Here is a 22161-nt window from a genome sequence, read left to right on the forward strand (position 1 = left end):
TTAAATTCGATCCCTTTAATATCATTAGGCATCAACCTCAGTATATACACGCATTCACTTTTATCAAGTTATATGTGATGAGTCGAAACATTCTTAATATATACTAGCTGTTTTACAGGTCATCAACATATATAAACAAATATAGTATAAAATGGTTTAGTAGTCTAAGAAACACAAATATAATGTTTTTCGTTTGCTATTTTTTTTCACGATAACTTTAGTAAAAGTATTTGCCCGTAAACCTTAATAATTCATTTATGACTATGAAAATCAATGAGTGAAGAAAATAATGACAAAAATAAAGATCTATTTAAGCATGAACTATAGATAGCATAGTTTGACAGTATATTGTTAAAACTATCTTCTGAGTTAACAAACTGTAGGAACAGTTATGTCTGTCTCATCGTGGCTTTATTTTCATAATAACGGCCTTCAGTGGAGTAAAATCAGGATGCCATGTCCACCAGTAGATAGGATCAGATGGATTAGTGTGATTTACTCCTTGGTAGTATTGACCATTCAGGTTGGCGTCAGTACATGAGTTATGCCACCATCCAGATCTAACACGCGCAGTACAGATCCCGCCATACTGGTCATTATCACGATCATACGTACTGAACTGCATGCCATCTAACTCCTTCCAACTTCGTTCCCCCTTCATGGAATCACCTGAAATTAAATGATCCTATATACTCTGTTTCATTCCAACTGGATTTTTGCAGGTAACTTTGTGTCTTATTACCAAAAGAACCCATACCTCATATAGTAAGGGAACGACCATTTAGCTTCAAAAGGAGGGGGGGTTATGTTTTTTTCCTAAAAAAATATTTTGATCCCCAATTTGATGAAGAAAAAAAATATTGTGGTGAAGCAGATGACAAAAAAAACATATTGTGGTCAAGCAGATGAGAAAAAAAATATACTGAATCCAGATTTCCCCCATCCTGATTGTGTTAATTTTGAAAAAAAAAATTCGATTGATAGTGTCGAAAAACTAAAAAAAAAAAAACGACTCAGACAAAAAACCATACCCTCTTTGAAGTTAAATAGTTGCTCCCTAAGCTGCATCGGTATGACAAAATGTAAAAATAAATCAAACCAGAAAACCAACGACCCGTATTATGTACGAGTAGGGTGTTAAAAATCACGTACCATTATGTACAAGACAAAATACGAAACCTGTTTTAAAAATCGCCAAATAAACTCGTGTTCATATCTTGTTAGTGTCCTCTTGGATATGATCTGTTTTATAAAAAATAGGTATTCATGGAAAGCCCACATGGAACATAAAACAACATTGATATATTATTTTACTTAAAATTCTGATATATAAAAGAGAGGCGAAAGATACCAAAGAGAGTCAGATATTCAAACTCATAAGTCGAAAATAAATTGACAACGACATGGCAAAAAAGGAATAAAACCAAAAGACAAACAACAGTATACAAAACACAACATAGAAAACTATAGATTGAGCAACACGAACACCACTAAAAACCAGTGGCGACCTCAGGTGCTCCGTAATAGTAAGCAGATCCTGCTCCACACTATAATTATATAAAAAATCTTTTTTTCAATTGTTTGTTTTAATTCTAAGAATGATAACTGATTTAAGATTAAAGATTATGAGGTAGAACATAGTCAATGGTTTGCCTTAGTAGCTGCCTGAAATAAGAATAAGGGGCTCTGAGAATTGTAAGTATTAAATCCCAATAGATATAGGAAGATGTGGTATGAGTGCCAATGAGACAACTCTCCATCCAAGTTACAATTTATAAAAGTAAACCATTATAGTGTATTAGTTGTTCACTTAGTATCGTTAGAAATGCGTAGTCATATGAGGCTTTTACGGAAAAGTGCGCACACCAACAAATTACATAAAAATCAAATAACAAAAATACCGAACTCCGAGGAAAATTCTAAACGGAAAGTCCATAGGCAGTAAATTTCACTTAGATGCAGTATGTAAAAGCAGGGGCGTTTCCAGGATATTTGAAAGAGGGGGCGTAGAATACAATCTGTCGCCGAGCGGAGCGAGGCGTAGCGAGGCGGAAATTTTTTTGACTAAAAAACATAAAATAATTGTGAAATGCACTAATATAACGGTTCTTTGACTTGGAGCATGTATATTTTATAGTTAAAGTGTCAGGGTTTGATATTTTTTATGCCAAATTCTCTCCATTAATTGTCTATGGTATATTAAAATGATTGGATGGATCTTAACGGCAGTAGACCAATAACGAGAAATTCCAAATTCTAGGGTATAGGACGTTACTTTACATTTCAATAGTCCTAGGCCAGGATTTTATGAACAGGAGGCGTAATTCCGGTTGCCCTGGTATAGGGTCCATGGGGAAGGTCAGAAGCTCCTGGATTTCAACAACTCCTGGATTTCAACAATTTAGCATCAAATTATGAAGTATTATAACAGACTCCATGATAGACAAATTGGTGAAAATAGTCTGCCTTCGGATCATTCAAATTATGTATTGATTAACATGTGGATATCAAATCTTTGGAAGAAGTTATAAACTCAGTTAAAAGGTTATGAAATGGGCATGAAAAATGGAAAATAAATCTTTAACGATAGCTTTTTCTGAACTTTTGATATATATATATACCCGTTTTGTTAAATATACCTTTTCACTGTTTTGGTCTTTTGGAAAATGTTTGTTTGTGCTGTATTTAGACCCATTTACCAAGAAATTTGTTTTGCATGCACACGTATAAAAATTGCGGTTTTTATCCAACGCAATCATAGGTTTGAACGTTGTTTTCAATTTAGTAGATATAAAAAGATGTGGTATGAGTGCCAATGAGACAACTCTCCATCCAAGTCACAATTTATAAAAGTAAACCATTATAGGTCAAAGTACGGTCTTCAACACGGAGCCTTGGCTCACACCGAACAGCAAGCTATAAAGGACCCCAAAAATTACTAGTGTTAAACCATTCAAACGGGAAAACCAACGGTCTAATCTATATAAGAAACACTTACGAACCACATCAACAAACGACAACTACTAAACATCAGATTCCTGACTTAGGATAGGTGCAAACAGTTGCAGCGGGTTTAAACGTTTTAATGGTACCAAACATTCACCCTTATCTGAAACAATAGTGTAACATTGTATTTATAATACCCCGTTCTAGATAGTCAAATCTGACCCCTTCCAATGCAAGGCGAAAAAAACATAACCCCATTTCAGACAATTTAGCTGAAAATGCAACCCCGTTTGTCGGAACATACCCGGTATCATATATATAGCGAGTATCCCCCGGGTAGATGTAGAATGGCCATTGGGGAAGTGTCACACAAAACAACCATTTCATGTATAGATTTACTTACCGCTTTGGTTGTTTAAAAAAGGTGTCCAAGTCACCCATCGGATGGGGGAATCAATATAAAAGAAATCAGAGTATGTGTTTAATTAATGAATATGATAAATTGCCATATTCAATACAATATAAGCAGATAACAATAGTTTTTTTTCTTTTTTTTTTTTAAAGGGGGGGGGGGGGGGGCGTACGCCCATTACGCCCTTACCTGGACCCGCCCCTGAAAAGTACTCAAAGCGAGATGTTGTGGGCAATTGTTTTAGATGCAAACAATAGCTATATTCTCAAAATGTAATACGTAAATGGTTTAGTATGTCTGATTTTGTTAGAGATGGACTAAAAATATTTTTGGACTTTTCAAAATAAACTTGCACTAGTATACAATGCGATTGTAGTATACCAAGGTAGGTTCTAACATCATAAGTCCAGACAAACCCAAACACATTCATGGTGAATAAAGTCGGAATCGAATGAACTATTTAAGCGAAACCAGATAAACAGTAGCCACTACAGTAACGCCATTTCCAGTGTATATAAAGTGCGAATCCAGTTAGTTCATTTTCACTGTCGTATGCGAGTATTACTATCGTAGAATAAAGGATGATGGGAAAAAACTGCGTTTGTTTACTTTTTGAAAATACAAAATAATTGATTTGAATGTATGTTTTAACATTATTTCATTAGAATATAAATTTTAATGTATATTAACAGGATTAAAGTCCAAAAAAGTGTAATTAAAGCAGCTGAATTCATAATATTGATTACTGTAATTGCGATCATTTCTGATGTGGAATTTTTGGAGGTGCGATGAATTTTCATTGTTGTTTATATGTTAATTCGACATGCAACAACTGAAAATAGTCATTTAATGACTTTAATATTGATGATTTTTACAATTTGAAAGCTAGTTGTAGATGCTTACTTGAAACAAAACTTTACGACAAAAGAGATGATTTCAGCTTCCCAATTGTGAACTTTCCATTTCTATGTAGCAACATTCCAGCAGCGCCTGCATACGGAGTATATATCTCCCAATTGATACGATATTCCCGGGCTTGTATTTCCTATCATGATTTCCTTGATAGAGGATTACTGCTCTCAAGGAAGCTATTAAACCAAGAGTTCCAAATGGTGAAGTTGAAATCATCCCTTTGTAAATTTTACGGACGCCATCACGAGTTAGTTTACCGTTATGGAATAACCGTTTCACAGATGATATCGGATATGTTCCTTATGTCGTAACAACAATACCCTTCCCTTTTCACGAATGTGACCTACCGAATTAGACTATTTACCGGATTTGTAATAACATAAGCAACACGACGGGTGCCACATGTGGAGCAGGATCTGCTTACCCTTCCGGAGCACCTGAGATCACCCCCAGTTTTTGGTGGGGTTCGTGTTGCTTAGTCTTTAGTTTTCTATGTTGTGTAATCTGTACTATTATTTTTCTGTTTGTCTTTTTATGTTTGGCCATGCATGGCGTTGTCAGTTTGTTTTCGATCTATAAGTTTGACTGTCCCTCTGGTATCTTTCGTCCCTCTTTCGAATATACACGGGTATAACCAGTGGTTGATTCCGGACGTTGTGCGTTGTGTACGATTTTTATTTATTTTTTTTGTACGTCCGTTTCGTGTTTTCATCCATGAATTTAACGTATTTTAATGGCGAATTTTCCTTGAAAAGTTTAAGTACTCGCTTAAGGTGGTACATAACACTACAGGGAGATAACTCTGTAAAAATCACATGAACGTTTTATTCACGTTCTATTGTTAGGGAAATATTAAGCTTCTCAATGATCAAAATTAGTGTTTGTCAAACTGCTATATATCCAATGAAATTTTTCCGATGAAGTTTGTGGTTCAAGTTTTTTGAAATTTTTATATTTTTGTCAAAGGGTCAAAGTAAATATTTTGTCAAAATTTTATGAAAATTAAACGAGCCAAATTAATTTTAGTCAAGGTGTTTGGTATCACCTTAAAAAAGCTTTGGAAACTTGTCACGCCGTTTCATACATATTTCTACCATATTGATAGACTTTTGCACATGTAACAAACAGTACAAGAATTTACAACGAACGGTACTAAAGTAAGCAAAAAAAAAACTACAAATAGAATGAATCGTATAGTGCCGAAACTCTGAAGTCAGTTTTTCAAGTAAAAAAATACACGGTCGCATTTAGTGTAAGAGCCAACCAACTAGGCTTCATTTGAAGTAATCAGGTTTGAGTAACACAGAGTGTTTGTTTAGCGATGTTAACAAGCAATTTACAGACCTGTCTATTTAAAATAGTCACAGGGTGTTCATGCAATATAAATAATATACAATGCTGTCAGGAGCAGTAAACTTTGTTTTCATAAACATTGAATACTTTTAAGTTAAAACTGAACAGTACGCCAATTAGTCGTTGGTGAAAATATTAGGACGGTCTATCTACCAACCTGCTTCGCGATTAACGTCCTGAATCAACGGCACGGCAGTAAAACCCCGTGGCATAGAACCATTAAAACACGTAACAATAAAATGTATTCAATATGGCATTGTATTCTTACAATAACTTCGTATTTGCTTATTTGTAACAACAATTTGTAAGAAATACAAACATTATTTAAGGTGACTCGATTGTTGCTCGAACTTTCTTCTTTACAGTATAAGATGTATATACAATGGCATGTGAAATATCAATTATCCAGTCATCAAAGCGTCAAATGTAAGGCACTATTGTTTGTGCGAGATGAAAGCGTTGGTGAAACTGATAACGCCATGTAAAAATAAATCATAAAAACAAACAACAGTATACAAAACACAACATAGAAAACTGAAGACTTGGTAGCATGAACCCCACCAAAATCCGGGGTGATTTCAGGTACTCCGAAAGGGTACGCAGATCCTGTTCCACATGGAAGATCCATAAAAGGGACAACATATACTAAGCATGTTAAGAGGCTGAAACACTGTAACAATCAAACAAATTTGACATCGATAGCAAAACTTGTGTTTCTTAAGCTTGTCATTAATCTAATTCAAACTCCTTAATACCTTGAACTTAAAGTTCATCGGTTTCAATATAAAATTTCATATCAAACAAGTAAACAGACAGAAAATGTTCAGTTTATAATATTGTGCCTGGTTTTAATTGCAGTAAATGAGTTTGTTACAGAAAACTCCATCTGTGTTTATTAGTTTAAGAAAATGATTTTCTTATAGATTCACACTGTAGTTTGAATTAAATCGCAACCATTTTTCCAGACTATATCTTAGAAATATAATATGAGGAGGCATTGCATAGAATTCCAAATTAAAATATGAGCATATGATGCTTTATTCTTTCAGTATACAGCTTTATACAAAGATCTATTATATCAAGACGGTAAACACATAGACACTTGCCTCTGTTTAACAAATTATATATATACCTCAATATAACATTATATCAAGTTATATATGAATTTGTAGTTCAGAGACTAGTGCCTGTGGGTAAACCCCGTTAAGATAACCCGATTTTATTTTTCTACACCTACCAGCCGTTCCATTGTAATCACCAATTGATAGCGTATAATTTGTTGCTTCATTTCCTACATGGAAAGTTTTGTACTCTGCATACCGAATCTCGTTTGTCCAGTCTTCCAGGTCTATCCGTAATGTGTAATTCTTTCTAGATAGAATTGTGTGAAGTTTATCATTTCCTGAAACATTAAGATTGTATTCATAATAAAAAAAAATTAATAAGTAGGCCTACCGGTTACAAAAGCTGATCATTTGTTATTTTTATTCACAAAAGAAATAAGAATGATGAATTGGTGTATAACTTCCAGTGGCAGATATTACATGTTGATGATATATGAATCATGCTTTCATATTAGCTGAGTCGGATTATTAGCGTGTTAGACTACAAGGTAATTCATAGTCCGCAGGAAGACATGTATGTTTTAAAACCTACCGGGACACTCCGAGCCGATCAATCTATTCTGTTACTCCTTAAGGCTCGTGCTTAGAAGAGAAGCTGGAAATACAAATGTCCAGTCTTTGGTCTGACCCGGCCTAGTATCCCGCACCCGAGACAAAAATGCTCCCACGGGACCACTGAGGCGGTTCTACGCAAGTTAAGAAAAATATCTCAATCGTCTTGAAATGCAACAAAAAGTATTGCGTGTTCAAACAAATATAAAAAAGCAACCGTAAAGAAGATGTGATTTGCTGCATGTTGCTGTAAAAGGTTGATATAACTCATTTCTCCAATGCAAGACATGCAAATATATATGATATGCAAACGGACTTTATAGTCTGAAAATGTACCAATCGTACAGTTTACTCAGATAAATATAAAAATAAAAAGATGTGGTATGAATGCCCATGAGGCAACTCAACACTAGAGACTGAATGACCTAGAAGTTAACAACAATAGGTCACCGCACGGCCTTCAACAATGAGCAAAACCCATACCGTATAGTCAGCTATAAAAGGTCCCGAAATGACAAATGTAAAACAATTCAAACGAGAAAACTAACGGCCTGAGTTATGTACAAAACAATGAACAAAAACAAATATGATACACAGCAACAAACGACAACTACTGAATTACAGGCTCCTGACTTGGGACATGCACATACAGAATGTGTCGGGGTTAAACTAGTTTGCTGGCGCCACCCTCACCCTCTCTGGGACAGTGATGTAACAGTACAACATTAGAACAAACTATAAAAATCAGTTGAAAAGGGTTTAACTCATCAGATCGATACAAAGCAGAAACATATATAACAAAAACACAGACCGTACGTGGCAGGATATTTATACATCCCCACAACAACAAAAAGACACTAAGTACAGACCTGAGAGTACTCGCAGTTACTGACAGCATGTTCAGAGTTCATAACAATTAATTAAAAAGATCATGCATCTAAGACTAAAATATCAATCAGTACACATCCAACGTCCAATGGATTTAGTGTAAGACGTCGTTAACAGTCAGAGAAAAACATAACCTTGTGCTATGCCAAGATACAGGTATCGACAGATTGTAGAGCCATTAATGTATATAAAAAAAATATTAAGTTTGATTTTCATTTACTGATAACAAAAGCAATACTATTATACCAATGAAAACATATTTAAAGATCTAATTACATGTTGAATTGTAAACCTTTTGGAATAAGTCTATTTTAAGGATCGATAAGTTTACCCAGATCGTATCTAAAATTTCCAGGCTCGGTAAACATCTCCGTAAAAATTAGAATGTGCTATCCCGTTTGAAACAAGTTTTTCTACATGTACAGCCAAACTTCCGAACCAAATCTTTGTATCTATGGAAGAATTTAGTAAAGTTTTTTACGTAATTTGTGGTAACGAAATCCCTGATTTAATAATTTACCAGTAATGCATATATTACGTTAATTGAAATCCAAATCGTCACTACAGACACGGGCATAGCGAACGAGTTGTGATATGCAAACACCGTAAGCTTATAAGCTGTAACTGAAAAAAATATAGAACAAAAAATCTTGAAATGTTCTTGGCATCATGATTAGACATGATAAAATGGCATTCAATACTACTGAAAATACCTTTGCTCTAGGGAGTAGCAAAAATAATATAATCACATTCGTGTCACTTATTACAAGGTATGAATACTATTGAATAGTTTTGCTATTTTTAAAATAAATTTCTACCCAATTCAATAATTCCAACATGGTTCTTCTGATAAACATTGAGCATTGATAAACTGCATTTGGTAGATAAATAATAGAAAGGAAACAATAAAAAACCGATGAAAGGTGGAAAATGACGGAATTGTCAAATAGAAATACTCTGACTAACCAATAAGAATTTTTTTCATGTGGTACGTCTGCATACATGTATGTGGTCATAAAGATGTGAAAACAATACGGTATACGATTAAAACTTACCAATATAGAAGTCTGCAGTAATATCTCCAAAACCTTTTTTGTAATCTGTCCAATTGCGGTAAAAGTCTGTACTGCCATCAATTCTTCTTTGAATCACCTTAAAGTCAAATGCCAATTAGCATAAAAAGTAAAATACACTTCAGTTCAAACTGTATTTTATGGAGATACAAGAAATACCTTCACACTTCCAGGAGTTGCAAAAGTTAATATTTCGTACGTGCAGGAAATGCAAGTAGACATATTTGACCTTATGTAAAAAGCATTTTCTGCAGTATGGCTACATAGATTTTTTACTAAATGCTTGTAATAGATTTCTGTCAATAGTCAGCAAGGATGCAAAATAGGAACATTCAAATCTTTTATGCAGTACAAATAAGTAGAAACAGGACAGGTGCCTCAACCAACAAGGAGAACCAACAGAGGACACTGCTTACATCAAAACTTAAGACTTTACCGGCACAAAATTTCCACTTTAGAGCCAATTTCCTAATGCATGAAGAGTGAGAGTTTGGTTGGCTTGCTTGCCTTGCTTGCTTTGTTTGTATTAATGTTTGCTCAAGCGTTGTAATTAAGATTGACATCTGCAAACAATATAAGTAGACGGAGTTAAACTTGTATATTTTAGCGGCAATAAGTAAAATTAGGCATTAGGCTTAAATCCGAGGCAATAAGCTAAGGCCTAGGCATTAAGTTTTTGCCTGAAATTTTCAAGCATTCAACTTATTTCCTGAAATTTGATGACAATTCAACCTATTGCCAAACCTCATTTCAGACAATAACTAAAAAAAAGTGAACATTGGGATTTTTGTTTTATCTTCCAAGTATATGTACATTCGGTGAAATACTATTGATGTAAAAGTGTTGTTTAAATTATATTTCAAATATTAATATACATTTATTTAACAGATCTTCAAATTTGAGTATTTTTCCATATTCATAACAGAATTAACTTGTATTTCTTTGAGGTATTACAAAAATTAATATGTTTCAAACAAGTGAATGTATCTAATGAAAGGAAGGCGGATGAAAGATTCGATCGGAAAATTATTTGAAGAAAATTTACACTTCACTGGTCGAGCTGGTTTGGTCTGGTCAAAGTAGACAAATGTAGATACGATTTTTTGCTCACATCATCTTTCTATTTATGTTATTGGATATGTAAAAAATACTGTTAAACATTTCGTTAAATACCTCAGGCCTTCTCGTCTTTTTCACTTTTTATTATGGATTGTTAGCATTTAAGTGACATGTCTACTAAAGACAAATTTCTTGAATCTTTGCGGTCTCAATTTGAATTAGGGAGAATAAGGAGCACATACCCAATTCAGCACAATGATCTTTTGACAAGGTTAAACTTTTAACTTTTAGAACCCCTAGAAAAGATGGCAACTATAGACTATTACAATTAACTAGAGGCTCCCACGAGCCTGTGTCGCTCACCTGTATCTACTGTTGTTTTCGAAATCATGTGAAATAAGGTTAAAATCATAATTAATAGTATTAGATACCCTAATAATGATTGAGGTCAAGTTTGGTTTAATTTGGCCCAGTAGTTAAATTAAAAGCAGGTCATCCCATTGTAGTCTTACAATAGTTACTGAAGTCCCATATCATTATTCAAATTAGTTTTCAAGATGTGACCATTTGAAATTGGTTTTTTTTACAATTTTCCCTTAGACTTTTATAGTAAACCCCTATGTTCTATTTTTAGTCATGGCGGCCATGTTGGTTAGATGACAGGGTCATCGGATACATTTTTCAATCAAGATACCCTATTGAAAATTGTGGCTAAGTTTATTTTATTTGGCCCAGTAGATTAAGTGGAGAAGATTTTTGTAAAAGATTACAAAAAATTACGAAAAATTGAATATAAAGGGCAATAACTCCTTAAGAGGTCAATTGACAATTTTAGTTATATTTACTTATTTGTAGATCTTACTTTGCTGAACATTATTGCTGTTTACAGTTTATCTCTATCTATAATAATATTTAAGATAATAACCAAAGACTGCAAAATTTCCTTAAATTTACCAATTCAGGGGCAGCAACCCAACAACGAGTTGTCTGATTCAGGGCAGATAGATCTAAACCTGATGAACATTTTTACCTCTGTCAGATTTGCTCTAAATGCTTTAGTTTCAGAGATATAAGCCAAATACTGCATGTTCTATTTTTAGCCATGTAGGCCATGTTGGTTGGAAAGCGGGGTCATCGGACACATTTTTAAAACAAGATACCCTAATGATGATTTTGGCCAAGTTTGGTTAAATTTGGCTAAGTAGTTTCAGAGGAGAAGATTTTTGTAAAAGTTAACGGACGACGGACGACGACGACGACGGACGACGGACGCCAAGTGATGAGAAAAGCTCACTTGGCCCATTGGGCCAGGTGAGCTAAAAAAGGTATGACAATCTAACCATTGCAGGCTTTGAAAGGTTCAAAAGTAAAGAAGATGAGAATGTTACGAAAATTTGAAAATTTATGTTTTTTCTGGAGGAAATGTATGGTACTTTGAAAAAGGGACATAAACAGGTCATGGCGACAGAGACCGTATAATTCAACAACTTAATAATGACTATGTAAAGTTTCCCCTTGATACCATGGCTTCTCAAATATCCAGCGATTCCATCAAACTATTTCTTTTACTTTGTTAAAATTGTAACATGAAAAAAAAGCATTTAGGGAAGGAAGTAGTAGTGAAACCCATTTTATCCAAAGTTTGTCAAAATATGCACCAGAGGTGACTTTCGATTTAATAAAAGTCTTCACAATTTTTAGTGCGCCCCATAAACTGCAAATTGACAAAGGTCGTGAATTTAAAAGCTTTGGTAATATCTGAGTTAAAACTAAAGTGGTCAGAACTGACATAGGCGGATCCAGGGGGGGGGGGGGCATGGGCCCCACCCCCTTTTGTGGAAAAATTTGGTTGATTATATAGGGAATCACTGAAGCAAGACTGGGGAGGACCCCTCTTAGGGCAGTCAGTGGGCCCCTCCTTATGAAAATTTCTGGATCCGCCACCGACTGAAGACTTTATTTTAAGTAGTTGACATTTTAAACTTCAATTTTATCATGTTATTATGTACCAAATCTATTTTTTGACTTTGAATAAATATCTTTTTATTTACTCGCATTTACATTTTAGGCATTAAAGGGGCACTAGCTACGAGATTTAAAAAAAATTATAAAATACGATTTTTTGTGTTCAATCATTAATGAAAGTGGAATAGTGAAATAATAATTCGCTTTTAGCAGCCAGTATTGTCTAATTTTGTCAAAATAAGCAAATATGTATTGATGATGAATTATTCACTTGCAAGTGAATAATTCGACCTCATTGAATACGTATTCGTGTGAACTTCAATTTAACCCCTTAGATAGAGTTGGATAACGCATGAATTGTGTGCATGTTTGATTATTTAAAGGAAAAGAATGTCAACATTGAAAGTAAACAAAGGTAATTCATTTAATTGACTGATTCGATTCTCAAAAATATCATTCTTATACAGGTAAAAATGATGATTAACATAAATTTTTAATCTCTAAATGAAATCAAATAGACCTAGAAGAATCCAATTGCACGAGTTGCGCTATCTATTTATATCTTTATTTATGTTTATATCCCTTATATGGGCATCGGTGGTTATCGGGAGATCAACTCGACAGTTAATTAGATGGCGTCTAGACTAAAATACACATAAAACAAAGCTAAATATTATCAACCCTATGCCCTGTAAATTGTTTATTTAAGATTTTTTATAATTTGGATAAATGTTTTACATTGTTATATAACAAATATGATAATTTGAGTCAAATCGGTGAACATGAATTTGACAGCTAGTGCCCCTTTAAGATTAATGCCTGGACATATTTTTCAGGATATACTTACTGCCTAGGCGTTAGCTTATTGCCTAGGATTTAAGCTAAATGCCTAATTTCACTTATTGCCGCTAACATAATTATACATTATATTTGAATTTGATTGGACATTATCAAATAATCAAATTTACCTATATACAGGTTTAACTCCGCCTACTTATATTGTTTGCAGATGTCTATCTTAATTACAATGCTTGAGCAAATATTAATACAAACAAAGCAAGCAAGGCAAGCAAGCCAACCAAACAGTTACTCTACATGCATTAGGAAATTGACTCTAAAATAATTAGAAAATTGATTTCAATATTGCGGGAAAGGTAAGCACTTAACTATCGCGTAACCAATCCATTTTACGAAGATAAGCTATTGAAATTTGATTAAATTGATACGTACCAACCACCCGCCTTCTGCACAGTAAACTTGAATTACGTTGGAATTGAATGTGAGCATTTCATACTGTCCGCTGCTTTTCATTGGTAAATCGCTGCAGTCCGTTATCGCAGATTGTACTAAGAATAATAAAAATAAGAATAAGAATATTTATTGTACCAATTAAGGGCCCTTGATGGGGAGCATGGCATTTTACATCTAGAAATTGACAATGAGGGTCTGTTGAAAACAAAACTTCATTACAAAAGAGATGATGTCAGCTTCCCAATTATGAACTTTCCATTTCTATGTAGCAACATTCCAGCATCGACTGCATACGGAGTATATATCTCCCAGTTTATATAATATTCAAGGGTTTGTATTTTCTATAATGATTTCCTTGATAGATGATTGCTGCTCGAAAGGAAGATTTTAATCCATCCCTTCGTAAATTTTACGGACGCCATCACGAGTTGGTTGACCGTTATGGAATATCTGTTTCTCGGATGTTGACTGATATATGGTCCAATTGTCGTATCTACAATCCCTCCCCCTTTCCCAGAATGTGACCTACCGAAATAGACTTATCACCGGGTTTCTACTGACATGAGCAATCCTACGGGTGCCACATGTGGAGCAGGAGCTGCATACCCTTCCGGAGCACCTGAGATCAGCCTCAGTTTTTGGTGGGGTTCGTGTTGCTTAGTCTTTAGTTTTTCTATGTTGTGTTTTGTGTACTGTTGTTTGTCTGGCTTTTTTCCCTTTTTATAGCAATGGCGTTACCAGTTTATTCTCGACTTATGAGTTTGAATGTCCCTCCATCTTTTGCGTCTCTTTTATTCACACAAAACAATACATTACACTTTTACATTGAAATGAAATATTATGTGCTATATTTACCCATGCAGATGGTAAACTGAATTTTTACATGCCTCATTTTCTATAATTTGAACAGAATTAAGGATCATTTGTTATGCCATCGTGTACTGTACTGTATACTGTGGTGTTAGTTGTAACAAATGTGTCATTATTTACAGTGCCTCCCACTGGTAAAGAATTGTAGTCGGTAGGTTAAACGATATCTGGTAAAAAATACATTCAACTCAGCTGCTAATATTGATTTTTTTTTATATTAATGCTTATTTGAGTGATGAGTTGAATTTTGATAAGTTGGTTGTGGTAAAATCGTACTATTAAAAGATTAAATCGAAACAAACCAAAATGGGATTTTTCTCTGAAATAATTTATTAATTCTCAGCCGGTTAATGTTATACATAGGGTGGCTTTTAGTTTTCCATCTCGTACATATATTTTACCATTGGCTTAATAATGTGAGAACGAAGGTGCAAATGTCAAAGTTCTGAAAAAGTTGCAGTCTATTTTTTAAATTAATTTGCAAAACTAAGCAGGGGAGACGGACCCTAGCTCAACAAATTTTGTATACCTAGTTAAAGACTAGTTAGCAACATACATTTATTTTTAGTGCTTCTATTCTTATCCATCGACTCGTCCTGGACATGCATGAAATATTTGCTACTGGACGTCAAACAGCCAACAATCAATCAATCTTATCCTTCATCTACCTCAAAAAAATATCACCAATATAGATAGAATAAAATATCTGGTTGATTGTTTAAATCAAGTAACTGCCTGTACATGCACGCATTATTGTATGTTGTATATTTTATGTTTGTCGCGATAATACATAGATATAATGCCGAACATTGTAACTATATATGTATAAAAAGGTGACTATGAAGTATACATCAATAATTAAGACTAAAAACCAGACGACAAAAATAGTCAAAAGACGTTTAAGAGTATATAAGCTCGCAGGAGTGTCAATTTGATTTTAAATAATATCTTTCCTTACCTATAACGACAGTTTTCCTTATTATCCATGTACTCTCTGAAGGTAAGGTTACAGGGGCACAAGATGACACGAGTTGACATGATTGTGTTACTTTATTAAAACTGGCAGCGCAGCAGTTTGACTGGCTGGTACATAAATTTGCACATCCCAAAGCTGATTCAATTAATTCTAGTATAATTGTCTCATTAGAATGAAATGATTTGTATTGATCAATGAAGAAGTGTTGGTCAGTTCTTGATATACCACGGCACAATGGTAAAAGTATAAGAATGGCATAATATAATTTCTTTGATAACATATCGTTCTTTTAACCAGTTAAAATTGTATTACATGTCGCCTAACAGCTTTAAAGAGGTGTATGTAGTATGGCAAGGATATCCTTTATATCTCTTTTCAAATACAGACTATAGATCTATTGCTTTAATTAAAAAATTACAATTACTATTACCTTATTTGCTTTCACCGTATACTCAATGCGACATGTGCTTGATTCTCAGTGTTTTTAATTTTTATAATGACACCTCATTTCTTTGAAAAACGTATTTTAATTTCATGAGGATTCATTGGTCAATTTCTAGTTGAAGCTACTTGGATATACTAATATACGAAAAGATGCGGATCCAGGATTTTTAAAAAGGGGGCCCGGCGGATCCAAACTAGGCAACGTTTGGTATTGAACAGGTTACAAGTATGAATTAACCATAATATAGCTCCTGCCCCCTAAATCCGCATCCTTTGACGAATAAAAAGGGCTGAGTGGCATAAGGCGATGAGAGAATAAATCACAACCCCATCTCTTTAAAGACCAAACAGCCTATTGTTTATGCGCATCAACTAACGCAACTTGGTAGTGACATAAAAGCTCTATGACGTTGTTTCTAGCCATGAAAAAACGTCAAATTATAACGTCCTATTTCGCGTTTTTTACGGATTCCAACATGGTGTACGCTTAAAATTACGTCTTCCAAGAAAAGTGGAATTACGCGTCGCGCTGATATTTAGTGGAAATTAAACACGAATGGACACAAAAGATACTACTGTAACACTATCTGTGACTTCCGTACTAATAAAATAATGAAACATAAATTTTGAACTCGGCTTTTTGCATTTGCGCCGATCTGCATTTAACTTTTTTTTCTTTCACTTGTGCCTATTTTGTCTTTCATTTGCGCCGATTGTGTACAGGTAAATTATAGGAGAAAGTTATTTTTTTGGTTTATCATATAAACCTCTTCCGTCACAGTATCCAGCTATACATATGTTATGAATTGTCAACTATATTATGTATATTACTGTTGTCCCCTGCTCACAAAGGGGCAGTGGGAGTAGAATTTCGAGCAGGATAAGTCAATTTAAAAGATATCTATGCATTCTGCTTACATCAATACAAATCACGGAGTAAATTTCTATTTACAGCATTTTAAAGCACCACAATAAAATCCATAAAAACGTATTACAATGAATTAATTATTATCTGTTCTTGCCTAGTATTTTATATGCTACACATCTGATAAAAAGGATAAAAAAGAAGATGTGGTATGATTGCCAATGAGACAATTCTCCACAAGAGACCAAACGACACAGAAATTAACAACTATAGGTTACCGTATGGCCTTCAACAATGAGCAAAGTCCATACCGCATAGTCCGTTATGAAAGGCCTCGAAATAACAAATGTAAAATAACGGACCGTGCAAGGGCTGTATAGCCAGTCAAGGTCGTTAAAAACTTCCATCGTCATGTAAAACAATTCAAATGATATATTCCTTTCTCGTCATTTCATCTTTTCTATACGTGTTGTACTTGCGAACAACGAAGTCCACCTTTTCTTTCTCGTGTCAAACCGAAGTTCTCGAAAAATATGACGAAATTGATCTTAAACATAAGGGAACACTGCTTATATCCATATATTACCAATATATACATTCTAGGTTTACTGCATGTACATGTATTTGATCGTATAGCAAATATAGTATCGGCGCTGGTGATAACAAAATAAAATAGGCACTGATGAAAGAATCAAATCCGCGCAAATTAAATATCGAAAATGTTTTTTAATCGGCGCAAGTTTCGTACGTCCCTGTAACTTTACACTGGTAAATTTTAATGACTTACGCTTAGAATTTGAACTTATGTGATTTTTAAAATTGAGTTTCAGAAGGTTTAGACGTTAACAATACTTTAGAGAAGTTTCGATATACTGGCAGTGTGTGTATGTTGAGATTAAGTTAAATTTTATTTATGCTGCTTAATTGATAAAATCTTATAGTAAAAATAAAAATGATAAAGGTTCATTGTCTTTTGTCATTTGTTTCATTTTAAATTGTCTAAGGAGAAATAATAAAGATTTCGCCTGATCTCACTGAAGCTGATGCAAAAAAAATAAGAAATTAATCCTCAGTGAATGTGAATTAAAATCAGAATTTACGGTGTTTAAAACTAATCTTGTATAATTTAATGTTGGACGTAACGCGTCTTCTGATTGGCTGACGTTGTTTTGTTTATCAGCTCATAGACATAATTTTGTCATGTGACCGTGACGTCATCAACGTTTTTTCATGGTTTACTCCGGTTTAAAAAGGAATTTAGAATTAAATTATAAGAAATGACTGTAATATTTTTTCTGTCTATTCGAAATAACATAAAAAAATGTGGTGCACACTTTATAATAACCCGCTACGCGAGTTATTCAGTGTGCACCACATTTTTTATGTTATTTCAGTCTTCATAGACAGAAAAAATATTACAGTCATTCCTTAAATGACAAAAAAAATTGCTTCAAGAATAAGATCCAACCTTAAATTTCTCACTTTCAAAAAGCTATAATGACCGGAAAGATTGAAAACAAATTTCGATTTCCAATGCGGGCAATTTATTCATACAGCCTGGTCTTTGATTTAATTGCCAAAATGAGCAATTTATATACATAATTTTTCATCCTATTTTGAGAAATACTTTATAGTTTTCAACGGAAAATAATTTCTTAGATTCTAAATTGTTTTTTGAATTAAAAACTTATTTGTATTTTATATTTACTATCTCGTTTATTCAAAACACGTGAGGTATAGTAATAACGGTGATCGTATTTTATGATAAATGGATGTATAACGTTTTAGAATCAAAAACTTTAATTCATATATTATACCTTTAATTTTTATGTCCTTATATCTTAATTATTCATAACTTGACGAATAATGAATCCACAAGCTAGATGGAATAATGTGTATACGCTCGTCTTAGTCGGAACACATAATGGTATAAAGAAGTCCGTCCGTGCTTATGTCTGTCCGTCTGGCAACAGTGGCGAAGGAGTGCGCTAGGGCAAACTTCTGAAACTGACGCGACAAAAAAGCCCACACATCTAGTCTAATATAGTCAAATAGTCTGTAAGTTTGCCAGTGTAATCTTTCATTTCCCTTTTTATTTTAAAAGATTTTGCTAATGAATGGGAGAGGACAAAAACAGACTTTCCTTTCAAACGCGGCGTAAAAGGTTATTTCGAACAATTTTTCATTCCGACGGATGATTTGTCTGAAGGTTAATTTTGTGCGGCAACAACATCATGAGATCTGATACTGATACATACATGTGATCTCTAGCATTACCAGATAATAAAGTAGATGAATATAAGTGTTATTCTAGAAAATTTAATGTGGGTTTCAAACGTCCAATTTGAGATTTTTTTCAAATAGTGAGCCACCAAGGAAAACATGTACTATGACGTCAGATTCAATGTTCTGAAGAACGACAACTCTTTTCTTCAAAACGAACTAGAAAAAAATATGAAAAGTTACACATAACTTTTTTGAAAGGTCGGTGACATATACTTTTTTTTTGCTTTATTTTATAGAGTACACATGGCACTTTCTTTCTTGAAATTTCTATGAAGAAATCACTGGTGGATATTTTTTAATACTGGAAACGTTTTTCATTCTTACGTTTTATTTTTGGCGGGAATGAAATAAACCATATTTTCAAAGATCAAAACAATAAGAGTCTTAAACTCTTGAACCTGTATTTGATAGACACAAATCTACTGGTTAACGTGAAACAAGAATTATGCTTGTAGGTTTGATATAAAGGAATTTTTTACAGTTTAAATAACAAGCAAATATCATGTTAATATTAGGGAAGACAAAAAAACCTAGGTTGCTATAGTTACAAAACTAATTTGGTGACCCCCAATTTTTTTCATCATATTTTGTTCCTCAAATCATGAAATACCTTCACACAAAATTTTAAGGAAAAATCACTGGTTGAACTGAATAGGCTGTTTGGTCTTTAAATGTCAACTTACGATTTTTTACAATGTGAAAGTTTGATACGTTTAAATTCAATCTGATTAACACTATCGTAGCTAGATGCATATATATGATAACAACACTATATGACGAATACCCCATTTCTCCTTTTATTAATATATACTAGTATTGACTGTTTCGGTTAGGCATTGACAGTACACATGGGAAAAGGGGGGGGGGGGGTTACACATACGTTAACCACTATACTTGTAAATAAAATGTACTTCTGAATCACATGCCTAGTTTTTTCCCCTTTTACATTTCAGTCTTGACGGGGATGATGACATTCTTTCAGTTTATATGTACACAAAACAGCACGAGTCTCCTTACACAATCAACTATTACACTATATAGCACAATCTGCCATCTGTTCTAATATACTTTTTAGGTGTATATAATTATATATACGCCTAAAAATAGTGTACAAAACAACACCAATATTAAAAAAGGAAACTGTAAATACAAGTATCAATAAATATTTCGGATGTATAACAGATATTTTTCATCAGAATAATGTAAAATGAATCTTATCAATTTATTCTGATATTACTAAAAAAACAATCTTAAACGTCATACAAATTTAAAATCGAACCACGCTTGTATAATTCCAAAATTTCAAAAGTTCACGCAAATTTGATATTTACAAAAGAGGCTGCGTATTTATGTATCCCAAATGAAAATAACACATCCAGCTGCGGTGGTAAGCACTGTGCGATTTGAACTACACTACAGTTGTTTATTAATCCCATTTTATGCCAACGTTTTTAATTTTCTTAACCAAATTATTTCCCCGAGTGATTCTCTCCTCCCTAGACCAAGCAGCGTTATGGTCAATGATGCTACTGGTATTCTGTTGGCCCGAAAGCATCAAAGACTTGCTGGTGAGAGTCGATTTATCCTCTTAACTAGACTCTTTGTCAGCGGGCTCTTGCAAGGATCTTGGGAACAAACAATGTTTGACTTACAAGCAAATACTGAATACCCAAACTTTTAACAGACACTCCACTGGTACGAAATGCACCATATTTTGCAATGTTACTTGCAAAACTACAAATACTGTGTATCTCCTACAGTGTAAATGTGGTAAACAGTATGTTGGTGAGTCAGGACAGCCATTTCACAAACGTATGATTGAACGGCTGATGTACTATGTGGTCAGATTTACTAGTTGAATAGATAGCTGATGTACTATGTGGTCAGCTTTAGCAGTTGAATAGGATATCTGATGTACTTTGTGGTCAGATTTAGCTTTCGAATAGGATATCTGATGTGCTATGTGGTCAGCTTTAGCAGATGAATAGGATATGTGATGTACTATGTGGTCAGCTCCACTATATTGTTTAAAATCAAAGGAAGCGTTGAATTTTTTTTATAATTGAGGGACTTCAATTTTGTAATATTATAAAGTTCATTCATTCTACCGTTAACACTTGAATTACACCATGATTGATTGAACGATAATTTTGATTGAACGGAGAAAGAAGGTGTGTTTTATTAATACAAAGTCGAGTTTCATATCGCTTCAAACAAAAAGTATTAATTAAATGGATTTTTTACAACAGACAATTGATTGTCTACTGAATACCAATGGTGAACTGCTCATTGCCAATGTATTTCTCTACTCACATGAAGCATCGTTAATTGGAGGTTTATACAAAATAAATAAAGAAAAGATGTTTGATCAATTACTATTATTGAATTTTGCCTTCCGTTATATATAATTGGTATAAATATATCGGGGCATGGTATAATTTCATGGAAAACAAAATGGTACTATATTATCATAATTATTTGTTTTCATTTGTTTTAATTCTAAAACTTGACACGCCTATATTGATAAGTATAAACGGGGCGTTATTTGCATCAATTTTCAAAGACAGGCTAAAGAATTGTATATTTTGATTAGAAAATGCAATTGAAATCTATTATCTAAATGGCATGGTAGCCAATCTAATTGAAATATAGAACTCTGTTTTCTCTATCTCCATAAGAGTCTCATGGGCTTACGAAATAAGAGTTCTATATTCTAATTAGATTGCATGTAAATTGTCTTTTAACTAAAATCCAATTCGACTGGTGCTTGATTCTTTGTGTCTTAGTTGTTATAATGGCACCTATCTGTCTTCTCAGTTAATTTTCTATTCATTTTGAAATTAAACATGCTTTTTATGAGGATTCATTGACCTATTCCTAATTCAAAATCCTTTGAACAATAGTACAGGATGAAATTGATAAGGGTTTTTCGACCATGAGACAGCAATCCGACAACATATTAAAACAAAACAAGACAAAAAATCTATAATTAAGGCCGGTCAGAGACTTATATGTCTCTGTTAAGGTCAACGGGCGGTTTTATTTTACAATAGACAAGACTTAGTCTTCTGTCTGTTTTAATTGTTTTTCGTTTATTGTTTTTAGTATAAATCCGGGCTTTGGTTTTCTCTATAAAGTATTTCACGTTAACTGCGGTCCTACTATACATACATGCGCAGAAACGC

The 22161-nt window shown here is 33.6% G+C and overlaps 1 long non-coding RNA gene across 1 annotated transcript; it reads right to left on the minus strand.

The window, feature by feature from the left end:
* Window positions 1–5686, minus strand: LOC127714306 (uncharacterized). Its single transcript, XR_007987683.1, has 2 exons — window positions 5615–5686; window positions 1–669 (listed from the first exon to the last, which is right to left on the minus strand). It is a non-coding gene; the product is annotated as an uncharacterized LOC127714306 (long non-coding RNA).
* Window positions 5687–22161: the final 16475 nt, after the last annotated feature.

The sequence above is a fragment of the Mytilus californianus genome, unplaced genomic scaffold, assembly GCF_021869535.1.
Source record: "Mytilus californianus isolate M0D057914Y unplaced genomic scaffold, xbMytCali1.0.p SCAF_9, whole genome shotgun sequence".
Taxonomy (NCBI): domain Eukaryota; kingdom Metazoa; phylum Mollusca; class Bivalvia; order Mytilida; family Mytilidae; genus Mytilus; species Mytilus californianus.